This window comes from Sapajus apella, unplaced genomic scaffold (genome assembly GCF_009761245.1).
Source record: "Sapajus apella isolate SASKATOON/1434 unplaced genomic scaffold, GSC_monkey_1.0 scaffold57, whole genome shotgun sequence".
NCBI lineage: Eukaryota > Metazoa > Chordata > Mammalia > Primates > Cebidae > Sapajus > Sapajus apella.
Window position 1 is genome coordinate 1930883 of NW_022436997.1, and position 19189 is coordinate 1950071.

Here is a 19189-nt window from a genome sequence, read left to right on the forward strand (position 1 = left end):
GAGATACACTGAATTGATATGTGTTGGGTTGTTAATATATTTATTCATTATCTATTTATTTGTTCAACAGACATCTATTGACCATCTATACTGAAGAAAGATGTCTGGCAGACCTTAGTAAAAATGCCATTACAAAACGAGATAAAGATGAGGAATAATTGGTATAATAATCAAGAAAGGGCAGTGATGATTATCACTCTAACTAAAGACAAACCACACTTATTGAATTTCTGACCACTACAGAAACAAGAGTATTGAACACTGAGATGAGTTCAATACACAAATACCCCACATTTGTGGATGGATACGCAATACAGAACAAAGCGCATTGCACTGATGCCTGGAATGTTCTGCATACTGGCCCAGTGATTCATTTGCAGACCATGCTGGACAGGAGCATGTCCATACAGAGGTGACTTCAGGTGTTCAGTGCACAGTTTATGGTCATTAAAGAGAACTGCATGGGGGGAGGACAGAGATTCAGGACATGGGATTTCCAGGCTCACTTATCTTTAACTCTGTGACTTCTTTTTGTCCTGAGTTTATTTACAATCTCTAATTCCTTCTGATTCTGCATTTTGGGTAGACAGAAGAGTTTCCTCTGATACTAAGCTGTAGGAAATGCACCTGGCCACCTTAAGGGAAGATCTGAGAGCCAAATTTGGGAAACATTCCTATTTTTTAGAAGACAACAAAGATCTCATTTTTCCTTTAGATAAACCAAATAAAGAGTAATAGTTTTTGGGCATGGAAAGGTCTGGGAAACCCAGTCAGGTCTAGGCTTGTCTGGGTGTTTCTATGATGTTAAGTGTGGGTATCTCATAGTAAAAGTGACCCAGAAGGACATGCCCCAGTGTTGCCTTTAGGAAAAGCTACTTTTTAACAAAGTCCACCTGGTTATTTCAGGACCAACTAATCATCTACGGTTGAAGATCAAATAATTGTATGAGTAACTTTAAATCTAAAGCTCTCACAACCCTGTGAGGTAGATAATACCAACCATATTTTACATATATGGAAAATGAAGCTGAAATGGTCAGAAGCATTCAAAGGTCTCACAACTAAATGTTATCAGTAATTTGAACCCAAGTCTCTATGGCAGGTGCTTTTCCTTAAACATTTTTCCTTTCCCATGGCCACTGGAAATACAAATTGATAATTTAGCGTGTGGACTCCAAAAACAGGCAGAGAGAATGAGAGGAGTTTTTTATGCATGTCCTTTAGGCAGAGGTGTAGGAAAGGAATTCTTGTCAACAAATGGCTTCTTAATTCTGTTTAGTTAGCCTTGGGTTCAAGCAGGTAATGGTCTAATGTGGGATTAAGAAGTTGCAAGACCTGTTTAAAAAAATAGTAATTCTGACTGAATGTGCAATTAGGCCACAACCATGGAAAATCTCCATGTACTCGGAGCTAAAAAGTAACTGTCAGGTTTGACAGGAACCTGAGAATTAAGCTTCCTGAAGAGGAGAAAGGAAGCTGAAATCAGGATTCAAAGAGCAAATGAAATAGTCAAGAACTGCCAATGAAGCAAATGCCAGACTTTTAAAGAGATTAGAAAAAATTACTCACAAAAATGATAAGTATGTGAGTCAATGTATGTTAGTTAGCTCAATTTAGCCATTCCACAATATATACATGTTTCAAAACAACATGTTGTATAGGATAAATATATATAATTTTTATTTGTGAAGTAAAAAGAAATTCCCTGACTATATTCCCCAAACCTGGAAATTATTACATTTCCCAACTAACAAACCTGACAGTAAAACATTAGTTTTTCCAGCCTTGGTTATGTAATATGTGGAATGTGTTTGTTTTTGAAAGTACAATTTTTAAAACAATCAGTTATCTGAGGGCAGCCCTTTCGTCAAGCCAAAATTTTGCTTGAAGGACATCCAGCATAGAGAGTTCCTGGGTTCTAGGCTTGAGCAGGAGAAAGCTTCCTGTCTCCAGTGGTCTCAGCAAAGGCTTATCTGTCATTGAAGACACTGTGGGGTGGCAATGGTTTTCCAGTGTTTCTTTGAACATCTCTCATCAGGAGTCTACACTCTCCTTTTCATCTCTGGATCAGTGCCTCCTCTGTATTATCCTAGGTTCCTGCCAGCTCATTCCTATCAGGAGCAGGTAATCTCCCTTACTCAGAGCTTCCACATCCTTAACCTTAGAGAGAGCACCAGCCTATACCACAGCTCTGTAGACTTTGCTTGTGTTCAGTTTAATACTTAGCTATATATTTCAAATTCACAGAATCAATTAGATACATCTTTAACCACTACACTGTTTTGTGCAGAAAAATTAACTGAAGCCTTAGATTCCTTGTCTGTAAAATGGGAATAAAATGAGATATTCAAGGTATTTGTTGTGAGGCTTAAATGAAGTAAAAATCTATCCAGTACATAATGTACCACCTGGCTCCTAACTAGCATGCTGTTATTAACATGATTACTGTTACATATAACAATCTTGACTTCCCAATAAGATAATTAGTAAGTTGAAGAAAGAGACGATTGTCATATATTTCTCCTATGTTTCCAAGAGTGTCCACCAAGCAAAGGGCTAGTGAGAGGTCACATGATCAACACAGATGTGTTTAATGGAAGTACACAGTGTTTGGTAAAGGGCACAGACAAGAACAGCTCAATACATACAAAACCACACAACTAACACTAACATTTGAAATGGAAACAAGATGGTAATTTTTTTCAGTCTGCATAAAAACTGTTTTACGAGTCTATAAATATTATAAATAAGAGAATTCAATTTTTATGATTTGAGGATTCACAGCAGAAATAAGGGTTATTTATTATTCCATTTCCCATTTAAAGAAAGTGAAAAACAGAGCAAGTGTTTAACTATGAGTGTCTTTAATTCTGAAATGGAGGGCCAGATGTGGTAAGGGAGAATCACTCAAAGTCTATAGCCCAGATATTAGAATACCAGACTATTAGGACTAAAAAGGATCATTAAGTGGATTCCAACATTCCACTGATGAGGAAACTGAGGCTCCCAGAAGTCTCACTATGTTGTTGGTGACACTGTCCCAACCCAGACCTCTACAGCCTGCTCCTCTTCCTAATGCACTGAGAGCAGCCAGGTCTTTCATGTGATTTTCCTGCCCAGGTTCCTGACTTTGCAGTTTCTTTGCTTATTTTCCTAATGATTGTGAAGGTCCCCTTAGGGAATGAGGTGTGGATGGTGTATGGTGGGCAGACTTCTGCAGAGCAATGTGTGATTTGCTTTTAAGCGAGTAATTCCAAGACAGGAGGGACACACAGGGGCTTCTGACATCAATAAAAGTCACTGGTCATAATGGAAAAGATCAGACCATGGCTTGCACTTAAAAAAAAAAAATTAGTGGTGGTGTCCATTAGTAATGAGGCAGCATTTGCCAAAACATTGATAGATGAGGTCTTTACAACTGCCTCTTTGTCTCTGTCACCAGTGGAAAACCCTATCCCAGTCTCTAAAATTGCCCTTCCCTGCAATGGTCCCTTCTTTTGGAGGGGTTTCTCAGATGCCAACCAATAATGCAGCTAAGTGTGCACCATGGGCACAGGACTTTGGAGTTGCAGGTTCTTAGAGCTGAACGGGGTCTTAGTGATCATTTTCCTGCTGATAGAGGTTGGGGTCACCCAAGCGGACATATTTTGCAGAGTCCACAGTTTTGCCCTATGTTGGCCACATTTACTGGACAGTGGGGTCTCGAGCTGTGTGCATCAGCTCAGGTCTGCTGTCAGCCAGGTTCATCTTCCTTCCACTCCTTCTGAGAAAGTGTGTCGTGCCCAGATCACCTTGGCCTGGGTCCCTCTCCCTGTTTTTTCCCTAGCTCTCCAAAGCCTGGAGCACTGGCTGTGTGGTTGTGGTAAAAATCAATTCCAAGTCCTTTTATCTCCACATTAAGCCTCCATAGCCAGCTGTTTTTATATGGAAGTCCCCACAGGCTGGGTCCGGTCTAGTGACCATTTGCAAGAAAACAAAGAAAGAGACAAAAAGGCTGATGATGGCAGTTTTTAGAGGTGGGTACAGCAATTCCAACGGAGGGGGGGGAATTTAAAGATGGCACTTCCACGCAGCCATAAAAGGAGATGGAGGAGTCCTTCCTCTCCTCGAACAATAAAAGGCTCCTGCTAATTTTTACCAGAGTCTGCTCTGAAAACCTGCAGTTGACTGTGAGTCACTGGCCCCTCTGGGGAATAGGAGGTAGGGAGGTGGGGGTGGGGCGAGAACTCTGTGTGTGTGTGTGTGTGTGTGTGTGTGTGTGCACGCACACCAGTGTGTATAATCTCACAGTGCCCAGAGCCCTGGAGATCCTGGAACACTTCAGTAGCACAGGCCAGATTCATTAAAAACCCTGGCTACAGGCCAGCAGTTAAAATTGAAGCAGCATATTTATTGCATTTTGTTCAAATAAATCTGAAAACGTGTGAATCATATTCCTTGGAGAGATTGGGAGAAGAAGTAAACAACATCAGGCTAATACTTACAAGCCGTGGCGGAGAGAGAACAAAGATACAGAAGGTTCCGCCACAACAGGAACTCTGCAGGATGCTCGCCCTTCATGGGTGCGGGCTGGAGGGGTCCACACTCTCCCCCACCACTTTCTCTATGGGTTGGGTCCTGACCTTGGTGTTATGTTAGGGCACAGGCTCTGCTCTCTTCCCTGGGTTTTGCAGATGCACCCTGGCTTATCCCGCCCTGCTGTCTTCTAGACGCTGTGGCTGTCATCCTGCTTTCTAATGGCAGCTGCAGAAATTACATTCAATTATGAGTTTTCCTAAAAATAGTGTGTAAGGGAAAACCTCCCCACCCTCACCAGCCCAGTTCATATGAAATTTGGCAACAGCTCAAACTAATTGTTTGCCTCTATCAAGCAAAATTAAGTCGCTGGTCAGTTCTATCATGCATGGGCTGTATTTTCTTTTGTTGTTTGGTATCTTTCAGTGATGCTAGGATGGATTGTCTGTTTAGGAAGGAACCTCCTTGAGGGTGGAGGCTGTGGATAGGACTTTTGGCCTCAGTTTTCTTAAGTGTAAAATGGTGGTAATTCTTCTCTTATGGTAATTATGAGGACTGAATACATGTGATATCTTGTAAGAGCATGTAACCCAAGAACAAAATATCCCCATGACTAAATGTCAAATCTCTTATCTTTCTCCCTGCAAAAGAAATGATTTATGGGCATAAGTATGTAATACTTATGATCTATTTTTCTCTGTTCACCTCAAGATTGATTCTATAGGACAATTTTGCCACTGACCCCCTCCCTCATCGCCTTTTACTACATATGTGCTTGTTGGTGTGAAACATTGATAAAGGTAGATGAACAAGTATAAAGTGTAATCTAATATTCTTCTCTTACTTCTCACAAACACAACTGTTTATACATCTTCAAAAACCCTCTGACCTTCTGCCAGTTTTATCAGGTTTGGGGCATGAGTGGGTATTTGGAGGCATGCTGAGGTTTCCCCAAGAAAAGCAGGTGCATGTCTTTTATATTTTAAGGCTTTACGAAAGGTAAGTGTGCTTCTAAGTACCTTATACCTATTCACTGAGGTTAGGTTCTTACGTGAAGATTTCATGGTGATAGAGGTAAAGGTAGGTCAAGACCTGTGGAGCAGTTGCCAATCCACAGATCTGGCAGAGGGGGCAGGTTTCTGAATTGGAGCGAAAATAGGAGATGGCCTGATGCACCTGATGGAACAACCCATCTTGCCCCCAAAAGTGGAGAGTGGAAATACAACTTTTGAGAAGTTATTTTTATTCTAGTATCTTGATACCTGCTCTGTTTCAGTGTTGAGTCTCCCCCTTTTCTGCACTGGCCAGATTGGGGTAACTCCTTTCTACTTACTGTGCCTTGGACCCTGACAAAACTATGACAAGTTGATCTAGCCCCCAAGAGCATCCTCTCCAAGCCCTGGCATGCTCAGCACTGATGAGGAAACCCCTGATGTCAAGGCAGAGAGTCTAGAGCAGGCACCCCACTGGCTGTTTGAAGCATGCATTCCAGTTCCTAAAACTCTCTATCTCACAGCTACGCTGGTAATAGCAATAACCGATACTTCAATTGCAGGTACACCACGCAAAGATACTCTCCAAGACCTTTTCATGTATTAACTCATTTATATTTACAACAAGCTTATTTGTTTCAGCATTATATTCATTCTCATTTTATGGGGGAGAAAACTGAGGCACAGAAAAGGTAAGTGATTCACCCTTTATTACTGCAACTAGTGGGTAGTAGGGTCAGATTGTGAATGCATGCAAGTTGGCTACAAAGTCTTAACTACTAAACAATGTCATACGGTCCTCATTTCTTGACCCTGTCAAGAATTAGACATTGAGTTCTCTCAATGGTTTTGCTTCCTGAACGTGTGTGGGGGGATATTCAGCAAGCTGTCCCTAGATCAGGTGATAACAGGAAGCCAAACCACTTCACCAGTTAAACAAGAGCATATTTGTTCATTTATTCCAATCTACATGAACCTGTCCCTGGCTGTATGGGCTTAAATGTGCTGCCCTAATCCGACAGCAGGAGGATGTAATCTGAATTATTTCTCCCCAGTTGGGAAATGTGCCCTGAGTCACCAGCACAGATTCCTCCTCCTTGGCTTCTTTCCTGCAGGGTGACAGGTCAGAGCTAGGGGAAGTCTGTGGCCCATGAAGTAAACCAGACTTAACTAGATGGCGTGGGCTGAAACTGACTTCTCTGATCTCCACCTCCTTGCTATGGACAAGCTTTCCCTATGAAGCTCAGCTGTTTCTTAATGGATGGGCACAGGCTGTTTTACTACCTCCCTCAGCCTACATTCTGGCTGCTGATTGTACAGCAGACACTGGCTTTCCACAGCCCTCCCACCTTGGAGAATTTGAGTCTCAATGCTCAATGATTCATTTTGCTGTTCTGTCTCGGAATTCAGAAAAAAAAATTCTGTCAAACATCCTTTGCTTGTTGAATGCAAGAGTGAATGGATTATTGAATTAAGGCAGAACCTGAGAAGAAACCAAGTTGTTTAAACACATCTGTGTATTCCCAAGTGTCTTGGACACCACATGCCTTTTCTTAAAAGTAAATTTAAAAACACAGCAGAGAGAAACATGGTGAGTGGGTTTTGTCTGTCCATCACAACCATCAGAGCTTCAGACTTCACGGCAGGATTGGGGATGCCTGGGAACTGACAGTGGGCAAGGGCACTCAGTGGCTGCTGCACAGAAACAGTCAGATATAGTTCCGTAAGAGATCTGTGTCTAAGTGGACTCCAGCTCTAGAAACAGGCCAGTGTTCGAGACCAAAATTTCCACTGGGCTGAGGCAACTGGATTTTCCTAGCACCCCTCATGATGTGTTATCAAAAGTAGAGCAGGGAGGTAGGGTGGGGCCCGAGGAAGCAAACTCTGGGCCTCCCCATGTTATCTCAGCCTCCAAGGATGGCAGGAGCCTGCAGACCCTGGGGCTGGCACAGAACCAGCATCCCACTCTCTACTGTGCAGGTACCACAGGACTCAACTCGGAGTGCGTGTGGTTGTGAGCTTGACAAAGCCATCGCCTTGCCTCACCTTTCCCAAATACTGACTCTACTGTCGCTTTCCAGGACTGCAGTGCCAGGTGTATTATTCATGTTTTTTTTAACGTATGAATAAATCTAGGAGTCACAAAGTATAGCTTTGTTACATGGCTATACTGTATAATGCTGAAGTCTGGGCTTTTAGTGGTAATTTTTCATCTCTGATCCCTCTCTCACTTGCCTACCCTTTCAAGTTCTCCATGTCTATCAGTCCACAGTCTATGTCCATGTGTATATATTATTTAGCTCTTGCTTATCAGTGAAAACATGTAGTATTTGACTTTCTGATTCTGGGTTATTTCACTTAAGATAATAGCTGGTAGTTCCATCCATTTTATTGCAAAAGATGTGATTTTATTTTTTTATGGCTGAATAGTATTCCATTGTATGCGTGCATCTATACCACATTTTCTTTTATTTTCTGTCTTTTATGATACTTTGACAAATCTTGCTGACTCTGGAGAGATGTCTCTTCCCAGGGCTAGCGAATTCCTAGAGCTGCCAAAGGACTCCCCTGAGAATGCATCTTTCACATGCAAACGAATCAATCCGGAGCCCACATCTACCAACCACTTCCTTTATGAGGCTCTCACAGGATGAGTCACAATTCCCCACACCAGCATCACTCCAGGGCAAGGTACCAGACAACTAGGGGGAATCTCTATACTCTGGAGGTGCCCGAAATTATTCCAACCAGCCAACTCTAAATCTGCCTACCCAACCTCCCTAATTCCATCGCATGATAACCACAACAAAGGTTTTAGCCTACACTTTCCCTTCATCCCTTTGCCTCTTGATTGACCCTGATTCTTCCCCGAGTGGCCATACCTGGTGTGCCACACCTCCTGTTCCCAGATCTGTGAGTATAAAAGCCCCCTCCTTCATGACAGTCATTCTATATCTGCATCTCTTACCATATACGATTGAAACAAATACTGAGTGCATTGTATCATACCAAGATTCTGTCTCTCTCCAACTCCTCTGGCTCAAGCCTGGAGAATTATGAAGAAGTCACTCTTCTACCACTTCTCAAGCCCTCAATATGAGGTAGGATCTTTATTTTACTACGATCTTTATTTATTAAAAATAAATCTCTCTAGAGTTTCTAACAACATCATCAACAACCACAGCAATAAGGGGTACCAGATACAAAGTCTTACTATGAGTTGGGCATTTTCTATGGATTATTTTCCTTAATTCAGATAATCTCCATCTGTCAGTATTCTGAGACTGATGGCCCAAGATCGCACAGCTGGACAGAGGTGGCATTCAGTCCCAGGTGGTCTGACTCCCGGGGCAACACAAAGAGCCAGTGCACATGCAGGGGCAGCCACACCTGGGGAGCAGGTTTTGATAGTCTTTAGAAGACTATCGAATAGTGCACAGACTTAGAATAGTGAAAAGCCTGGTTAGCAAACTGGCTGTTGGTCAGCAGACAATTACCTGGCCCCCATGAGAAAGAGAGGCTACACCCGTGTATAAATCAAGTATGATGCTAAGCAGGCTGTTTAGCGCAGCATTTATATTTTTTTCCCAGTGAGCCTCTGTGGGTGAAGGAAGCAGTGTGGCAATTTCCACGGAAACACGCTTTCCTTATATAGCTATCTTGGATTAGCACCTTGAATGCACCCCTGCTATAAGATGGCATAGGCTGCCCTACTCTCTCTGAAGACCTGGGGCTGCTGCTTTGAGAATTCTTGCACTGGAGAGATTTATCTAGACAATCTTGCTGGTTTATTTGTTTAATCATTGACCAGATCTTTATCAGGGGACCCACCTCAGGTCTGATAGGTGGTGCCTGTTATTGACATAACATACATGCCCGGAGTACAAGTTTCTGGTACCCTGCGAGTCTATGATTCTAACAACGTAGTCCTGTTCCAATCAAATCAGAATCATCATTTGTGATTTATGTTTTCACGTGTTTATATCTTATTTACCCTTAACAGATTGTAGACTCTTTAATCCTAGAACTGTGCTGCATATTTTCTTGGCATCACCACAGCATCCATATCAGCAAATTGTTTGATTTCACTTGATCACATGAATTATGTCTTCTTACTGAATATCATATGTAATCCTATCAACATCCAGTTATAAAATTATCATTTGCCTTTTAAAATTAGGACTTTGCTTTCCTTTAGACTCCAGAATAAGTCCACACCAGATATGACAGTCATGACCTTGAGAAATTACTTAACCCCCTTAAGCCTGAATTTCCTCATCTGTAAATATTAGTAGTGTCCAACTCTATAGGGTTGTTGTAAGGAATGAATAAAACATGAGTATTTATTTACAATGCATAGTATTAAGCACAATCTCTAGCTCATGGTAAATGCTCAGTATTTGCTAGTATCATTGTCCTTGTTTTCAGTTAGTTGTAAATTACGAGGAGAAATTCTAGAAACCATTTTTGTACTAACACCAATGAGAACCATCAAAGACACATGCTGTCTCAGCTTTAGGTTTTGAAAAAACGTCTGGGATGCCTTTATATATGCTTAGTTATTTATTTAAGGAAGGTAAACACATTTTAACACCTGCTTAAGCCAAAAAATGTCATGACACTTACCGCTGTCACGTTCTTAAGAAGTTATAGAAAAAAGCTATAGGAAGCATTTGCGTGTGTGGGTGCACATATGTAATTTACTTAACTAATTGGGGATTATCAGCTTTTATGAATTTCCTAAGTCCATGTCTCCCCCTAAATTGAGAAGAATTAAAAGCTAACCATCTACTAGAGTGTGAGTTTACCAATATGACGGAGGCAAAGGCATCAGATGATGTTTATTCAGTGTGCTTTTGGGTTCAGGAGTTAAGCCACCCTTGATGTCTCACTTATCCTGAATCTCAGACAGCCATAGCAGTTCATGTCAAAACACGCTTCGTGGGGTAGGCTAGAAGCAGGTGGAGATGCGGCCCGCAGTGCAAGAGAGTGCGTGGAGTAAAGGGGCATGGTGCACAGGCGGAGATGCTTTTATAATTCAGGGTTTTTCCTTTCTTTTTCCTCCAGTCGTGCTCAGTAACAGAACCTCCCAGGCAAGGAACTGTGGTTAACAGGCATTGATCTGTGTACCAAAGGCAAGACCACAACCGATCAGAGGAAAGGACATGTGATTAAACAGTTCACTGCCAACTGGAAACAAAAACACAGGGCTAGCAGGAGGCATGAGCAGCATGGTAGATTGGAAAGAATAAGGCACTGAGACTCAAAAGATCTGATCTGGGGTCCTAGCTCCAGAACAGGCATGGTTTGCAACAAGGCAGGTCACTCTCTGAGCCTCAGTTTACACATCAAACGGAACAGGTTAGCAATTCCTAATCTCTCTCTCTGTCTCTCTCTCTTGCTCTCCCTCTCTCTGATTATTTCGTAGAGAGGATCAAATTAAGATCCTAGATGTGAACCTTTCTGCAAAACATACAAATGCAGACTTGAGTTACCATGTGGCCGGAAGCAATGCCCTCCTCGTGTCATAAACATGTTAGCCAAGGGCCTGAGCAAACCCATGAATGATAATGAATCAGACTGAATGATGACAACCAAAGTGAAAAAAAAAATCTCTCAAACAAAAAACAACAAGCATGTTACAATCTTCCATACGCTCTAAAAGCCACTGCTACTGCTGAACCACCCGCTGAGGTTATATAATGCCCCATAAAAACCAGCGCAGTCATTATCTTCCCACCACAGGGAAACACAGCTCCACTCCATGCTTCGGGCCACAGGCATCCGAGATGGAGGCCATTTCTCCAAGGCTGAGCTGCTAACCTGGCGTACACTGGGTTGCCACGGGGAACCTGGCAGCCAGCACCTGCTGCTGCAGCTGCAGCCTGAGCTTCCCTGTTGGCAAACACCAAAAAGCATTTTGTGAGGTTGGCTGCAGGGCCCAGTGCTGAGAGTGAAGTTCCTTCCGGTGCCCTGTAGGTACGGTTGGCAGCTGGGAGGGAACACACTTCTTCCTGCATTCTCCCATGTGAGAACACGACTTCTGAGGAGCCCTCATTAAAAGGCATGTTGCCACCACAGTGCACGGCGGCAACTGCCTCCCCAGTCTCCTGTGTTCTCATCTGTGGAAGCCAGCTCCAGGTAAGGCACCACGTCCTGCTCCACAGCCGAGGGGACACTAGCTGTTCTGCCTCTTCATCTTCGCTCCTCTGCTGCTAGAGCTGTCCTAAACACTCATCAGCTCCAAACCCAACCTAGACAGCGGAGAGAGTGCAGGGCTGGGTTTCCTCCTTCCCACCTGGCTGGCTCAGTGCTGACCACTAAGCCCATACCAGGACTTGGGGTCTGCTCTTATTAGCTCATAGGGCAGTTAGAGCCTTGCCTTTATCTAGAAGAATGAGAACCATGGAGTTCTGGGATTTATTTTTGCTCTGTGTTTCATATCATGATTGTTTCCATTTCTCTGAAGAGGATATTGAGGCTTAGATATCTGAACTATTTTGCCCGAGGTCAGACCTAGTAAACAGTTGGAACTCAAAGTAGAAATCTGGTCTGTTAAATTGCAAAGTTCTTTTTCTTTCCACTTCTGCAAGCTGCTTTTTCTTTTGAGAGAGCAACACCGATGGAATCTTCAGCATCATTACTTCCCCAAGAGCATAAACTGGGCTCCATTCTTGGAAATTCGCCTAGGTTGCATTTATAATAAATGTAATAAATACACCTGATACATGCATGGGAGAAGAGACACAAATCTCAGGGCAAAATTTCCGTCCAATTCATGGCGAACATACATGGTCTCTGATGAAGACTACACATCATTTTAAAAGTCGGTTTCTGGCCAGACCCCTCAGGATCCCTGTGAGTTATCACTGAGACTTTATACTTATTTAATATATACTCCACACCCATGAGATTGATGAAGAAAACCTTTTCCCATAGGGACAGGATAGAGTTTGGTTTCAGACCACAAGAAAAGGGGGGCAAATCAAATAAAGATGTCTAGAGAGGTGTCTTGAGCTCTTTCTGAATCTTTGTCGCATCAGCACAAACTGGAGGGCTGACGATTTCTCAGGAAGTCCTGGAAGGCTTCAGGGACTCACAGAGACAATGTGAAGCCAGCTTTGGTAGCGCAGGAGCTCTCAAGAAGCCCTTGCCAAGCCTCAGAAGGGTCTAGAGGCAGTGCTGCATCATTCCTTCAGGAGGCTCGGGGCAAATACCTGCCTTTCATATGACTTCTGGGCTCTGGATGGACAGATCCTCTTTGACCTGAGGTGGGCCAGCCCTGATTCAACGGGATGCATTCTACATCCTCAGAATAGCTTCAAAGGTTACTCCATCATGTTAGATTCAAGAAATAGTTTGGCTTTAACAAAGAGACAAAATATGGCCAGCTGATGTAATTTTGAAAAGGAAATTACTTTCTGTTTTTAAGGATCAACATTGCCAGGTTAAATGTGTGAGTTAATCTCAATAATGGTAGGAAAACCGGGAAATGGAAAAAATTCACAGTAATAAGGTGGGAAAGATTGAATGTGAAAGATGAGGAGACCGCATCCTGGTGCAGAGGATTTATGTGGGTACATCATGGAATGTGGTAAGCAAGGAACACAGAGCATGGTCTGGGGGCCTCACATGGTTTACCTAGCAGGCTCTTGGGAGCCTATGTAAATTTTCAAACCAGAGAATAATAATCAAAGTGAGGCTTTAAGCATTACTGGAGATCTTTTGTTCCATTTCATCAACAAACCCTCAAGATGTGCATTGTTTTCTGGCAAGTTCATTTAGAAGAAGATACAACAAGACAGATGAAGAAACATTCATCTAATACAGTGTGTCAGTGCACAGGCGAAATGAAAGAGATAAAAGTAAGAGCTGCATAAAACAAATACGATCCATTGACTAGGAGTGGCTGGAAGTGGAAACTGATTCAGGAGGAGATGCGGGCCAGGCAAGTCGTTGGCTCAGGAGTGAGATGACTGAGGGTGGAATGTTAACTTTTCCACTAGCAGCATGGTTGAGTCAGTTTTCCCAACTTCACAGTTTATAGTGAGGGAGTTTGTAACTGGGAAAAGTGGCGTGTATTTTGACAGAAGTTCTTAAATGATAATCTCTTGCAAACCAGCCCTCTGTAACTCCATGAGAGATGAGTCCCTGAGCTGGACAGACCACATGTTTGTGGTTCCACATGGTACTTCTGATCAATCAAGAAACTTGCTACTCGCTGTAGAGTTCACTTGGTGCAATAGAGGATGCATGAATATAAGGCAATTCCTATTCTTGAGACCTTAAGGTTAGTTGCTATTGTGGGTTGAATTGTGTCCCCCAAAGAAAGATATGTGGCCTTCTAACCCCATTACCTCAGAAGGTGACCTTATGTGGAGAGAGTCTTTATAATCAAAGTAAAATGAGGTAAATGACTGAAGAGAAAATTTCAACACAGACCTGGACACAGGGTAAATGCCATAAGAAACGAAGGCTGAGTTAGGTGCAATGCACACATAAGCCAAAGAATGCCAGAGGTTGCCAGCAAACCACCAAATGCAAGGAGAGAAGCATGGAACAGCCTCTCTCAATCTCCTACAAAGGAACCAACTCTGCAGACACTTTGATCTTGGACTTCCAGCCTCCAGATCTGTAAGACAATACATTTCAGGTGCTTAAGCCCCCGGCTTGTGGCAGTTGGTTGTGACAGCCCTAGCAAGCTGATATGATGCAAAGACTCCAAGCAAACCTACAAGGAACAATTAAAGAACAAGTCAGTAGGAACAGATATGTATGAAGTAGGGGTGCTGAGTAAAGGGGGAAATAAGCTGCCTAGGAAAGATTTTAAGATGTCACGGAGGCAGGAAGGCTTGAGTCAGGCCAGGAATCCCTTTGAAAGCTTATTCCCCGATTTGGCAAATCCGCAAGTGGTTTTGTATTCTGTTTCTTCTGAACACTGCTATGGAGTCTACAGCTCTTTCTCTGGGTGATATTTCACAACTCCTTTTTTATATAAAGTCCTCAGTCCAGTCTAGTGCATACCTTCTGAGTGCACTTAGAAATTCTTTCCCAATTTAAAAAATCTGTCGACCCCATGGTCTTATGACCCTATTACAGGCCATCATCCTACACCAAATCCACTTTCTGGCTGATGGGCTGAATATTCTTCTTTTCAGTTTTCCCACCACAAAAAAACGACGACAGTATCTCCTTTCACTTACCTTGTGGTGAGTCTAAGAATGGTTTGAAAAGCACCTTAATTAGGGGACTTTTAAGCATTAACCATCAAGACTCTTGTTTTAGTAAATGCCCAGGGAACACAATGGGACTATGTAGTATATGGAGACTGTATTTTCTTCCCATGCATTTTTTTCTTGTGTAGTGAAGACGGTTGGCCTGTCTCTTGTCATATTAGTTTCACTCCTTCACTGAGATGCTATGCCAAAGCCCTTATAGGACTTTGCAGATCACTTGCCTTCTTCTATTTACTTTTAAAATAACAATCACATTCCATGAAATTCCTTTGTCCCACACCAGCTATGTTTCTGGTATGTTCCCTGACCATGATGATGGAGATGCTTATCAGGATCACTCCCAATGTCAATGAATGATGTTTTAAGAAATGACATTGGGAGTGAAGTGAAGAAAGCAAACCATTATCTAATCTTGGCAGAAAAGTCAGGGATTGAGCTTTACAGTTCAGAGACTCTGCAGGGTCCAGCACCAGAGGGAAATACGCTCTCATCCTTGAGTGAAGGCTGTGATTTCACTGCCTGGGTCTGTAAAGAGATATGTTATGAGCCAGAAACAATGAGTCTGGGGCCGCCACTCTCTGCCTACAAGATGGAGGAGTGGTGGAAAGGCTGTGAGGTGGGTACCAGGTTAGACCTCAGGACACCTGGTCCTAACCCTGTTTCTTTGTCATTTACCCTAAGAGTTACCCACATTCTTATGATTCCTGTTTCCTCACAGGTAGGATAAACAGAAGAAACTCTTATACTCTGATATTTTTTGATTCTGAAGCAGGCAGCTGGTTACATAATAGAAAGTGAAGTTTACATAAATTTGGACAGCAGAGATACTGTTTCTTTTACACATTGCGTGTGAAAGGATGCACCACATCCAAGGTACAACGAGGCCAATCCTCACACCAGAGATTGGTGTAGAAAAGATGAACTTGGGATGCCAAGGGCAACATCTACCTGGATTATTCCTGTTTTTATGACATGAATCGAAAAAAAAAAATAAATAAATAATTGGTCCCCATACTAAGTCTTGCTCAAACAAGGCACGAATGCATACATTTTTCCAGGGCTATGTTCACGCCTATGCCATATGCTGTCTTGGTGTTCATCAGGTGAAATACATTCTGGTGCAGGATTTCTCCACTTCAGCATTCCTGACATTTACATGAGATAATTCTCTGTTACAGGGTGGGGTAAAGGCTGTTCCATGCCTTGTAGGGTATTTAGCAGCATCCCTGGCTTCTACTCACTAGATGCCAGCAGAAATCCCCACTTAGCTGTAGTAAATGTATCTCCAGACAGTGCCAAAAGTCTCCTGGGGGGCTAAATAAACCCAGGCGAGAATTGCTGGAGTAGTGGGATGCTGTCTTACGAAAGGACTATCCACACCCAAATCATAAAGCACAGTGTTAAGAAAGGTTACCCCTTCTGGAATTTGAAAGAATGTCACCACATTTAGATTACGAAGGTCAACAGACATTTGGGTGCCAATGCAACGAGACCTTGTAAAGATTTAGGAAATGTGACTTTCAGATTACTGCTGTTTTCTTTTTTTCATGACATTACTATTCTTCCAGCATCTAATGTGGAAAGAGATGTGGTGTTTTTTGTTGGATTAATATGAGGATGGTTTGGCTGTGGAGACATGGGCAGGCTACTCGCTTGCTCACATATTTACAGTCAGAAGCATCTCCTGCGAGGCTGTGCCTAGAGTAGACATTGCCCGTGCAGCTGGTTCATGATGGCATTGGGCTGCATGGACTGCTGTCTAATCACGCTCCTTGAATAGGACAAAGGCCCACTGAGTAGGGTTGAACTCACATACATACCTGACTCGTAATGGAACGGAGTAATTACGGAAAGCAAACTACTCAGTGCAATGATACTGCCATTGTTCTAATGTCACTTGTAATCTGAAGCCACTAGAATCAGAATGTAAGCCAATCAACAAAGCCCAGGATCCTATATAATCATGGATCAGGAACTAAAAAAATACAGATTCACTAGTATTGTGCACAGGTGGTTTTTGAAAGCTTACATATCTTTGTTTTCTCAGAGGGTGAAGATTTTCTCTGATGAATAATATTTAAAAGGAAACATACCAAAATGTCTGGAGACAACTCCAGAAATATTACAAAGTACTTTGATCAATGACAGCTTTGTGGAATGTGATGTATCCTTTTGAGAAAAAGACCTATTCATTGCGTTTGGTACATATCAGTGAATTTCTTAAATGGACTAATCTAATTCCTAAATACTAATTTCTCACATATACCAAGGTGCTCAGCTCCCACCTCCACCCCAACAACCCAAGTTCTTAACTACCAACCCTCAAAGAGGCAGTGAGTTAAGTGGACCTACTCTTTCAATTTTTAGCCAAGTCTACACTGTCCCTTCTCCGATGACATTTTCAACTGAGCCCTTAAAACTAGCCTGAAAGGGTAAAACAAATGAACACCTTTCTACAAAAGGGGAAGAATCTCAATAATATAGCTCCAAATGAGAGAGCTGCTGGAGTTTGAGCACCTTGGAGAAGGAAATGCAACACGCCACCCAAACTGGAAGCTACAGGCGTGAGGGCACAACCACCCACCAAAGGCAGTAACAAGCAGTGCCTAGAATTTGGCATTGTTCATGGGAATATTTATACACTTAAAAATATAATTATAAAAGACAGAAGGTATGGAGAAAGAGATGAAGGAAAAGAGAAGAATGAAAGGATTGTTCTATTCCTGGCCACCATTAACACCATCAAATTAAAATAAATCCCAGATGAATAGGACGAACAGTATTGAGGCAAACACTGAATTCCAGGGGGGACCAGGCCTGTGTTGTAAAAACAGGACCATGTGCTTTGGGAGGAATGCTGTGTGCTCAGCCTTGTTTATAACATGGCAAAGGATTCAAGAATGGAATCTGTTCCTCTTGACCAAAAAAAAAAAAAAAACCTCACCCTCCACTGCCTTCCACTCTTTGTTTTTTTCAGATCCCAGATCTGAAAGCTGGGATTCTAGGGTGAGTTTTTGAAATGCTTTGTTTTGGCCTGTTTTCATCCAAGTAGCTGGAAGGTGGAGAGGAATGGGTGGCAGGGCAGGGAGCCAGGGAACTGAACCGTGAGGGAGAAAGCTTTGTTTTTTCAAAAAGAGATCAACGTACGGAAGTGAAGCATTTCTGAAGGAGCTTTCCAGACTTTTCGGATCTGTGGTATTTTTAGGCAGGTTATTATTATGATTATTATTTTGGATAATGTATGAGATCTGGAGCTTCAAAGAGGAAAAGCTCCCTCTCACTTTAGTGAAACAAAATCTCACCCTGACCTTATTCTGTCTTAGGTAAATTTCCTGAGGATCCTTTAGTCTCAGGATGGGTTAACTGAGTATGAAGGTAGTGCACTGAAAAAAGCATGCATTTAGGGGTCTAAGGTCTTTTCTACCTCTTCCTGGTTGCAGCATCTCGGTATGTTACCTGTTCTTGTGAAGCCAAAAGGAGAATAGTAATATCTTCATTGCAGGAGTTTCTCAAGGCTCAAATTAGAATACATCTATAAAGTAACCAGCAGCAGGCCCAGCACACAGGGTACAAGAGAAATGGTAGGCTCCTTCCTGCTGCTCCTCCTCAAAGACAAGCCTCTTCTACAGTATCCCTAATATTGGAATATACATTCTGCTTGAACACAGGCAGAGATGAACAGCTCCCCACCTCCTCGGGGAGCCTACTCTGTATAGGTAGTTCTCCTTGTTGTGAAGAAGAGCTACTGGGAGCAAGTATTGGCCTTCCTCTACTTTCTACTGACAGAACACTGTCATTTAACTGCAACAACACAAACAACTAACATTTATTGTACATTTACTTTGCATACTGGCCTAAGAGCTTTTCACACATTATAGAATTTAATACTTAAAACTCTCAATAAAGTAGGAGTTAATATTGTCCTCGTTTTACATATGGGGAAACTGAGGCTTTGAGTGGTGACACAGCTTATCAAAAATGTCTTACTCAACAAGTGGAAGAGCTGAGACTTGAACCCAAGTCACTATCAGTCCCAATTCATGCTGCAATCCCAGAGTATACTGCTGTCCTTGGTAGGGCAAGCATTTAGTGTAGTGTTGGATTCAGAGGGGTATTCAGCATATGGAGAATGAATGAACGAATAAACAAATGAATGAATGAATGAATGACCATATCACACATATTAAAGGAAGCATTCTATTTGCAAAGTAGCCAGGACCTGGGCCATGTCAACCTCTATTTTGCTGGGGTCCCACTTTCCATACACTCTGGCCTCATCTTTATTGCTTAGGCTGTCTTTGTAACTTAGTACTGCTTTTTATTTTTTTGAGACAGAGTCTCACACTGTCACCCGGGAAGGAGTGCAATGGCGCAATCTCGGCTCACTGCAACCTCCACCTCCTGGGTTCACACGATTCTCTTGCCTCAGCCTGCTGAGTGGCTGGA

The 19189-nt window shown here is 42.5% G+C and overlaps 1 protein-coding gene and 1 long non-coding RNA gene across 5 annotated transcripts in view; both read right to left on the reverse strand.

The window, feature by feature from the left end:
• The window catches only part of SETBP1 (SET binding protein 1), a 377101-nt gene that overhangs the window by 43443 nt on the left and 314469 nt on the right, over positions 1–19189 (reverse strand). The window lies entirely within an intron of this gene.
• Positions 3822–19150, reverse strand: LOC116528230. The gene is made up of 2 exons (XR_004258931.1): positions 14678–19150; positions 3822–14588 (listed from the first exon to the last, which is right to left on the reverse strand). It is a non-coding gene; the product is annotated as an uncharacterized LOC116528230 (long non-coding RNA).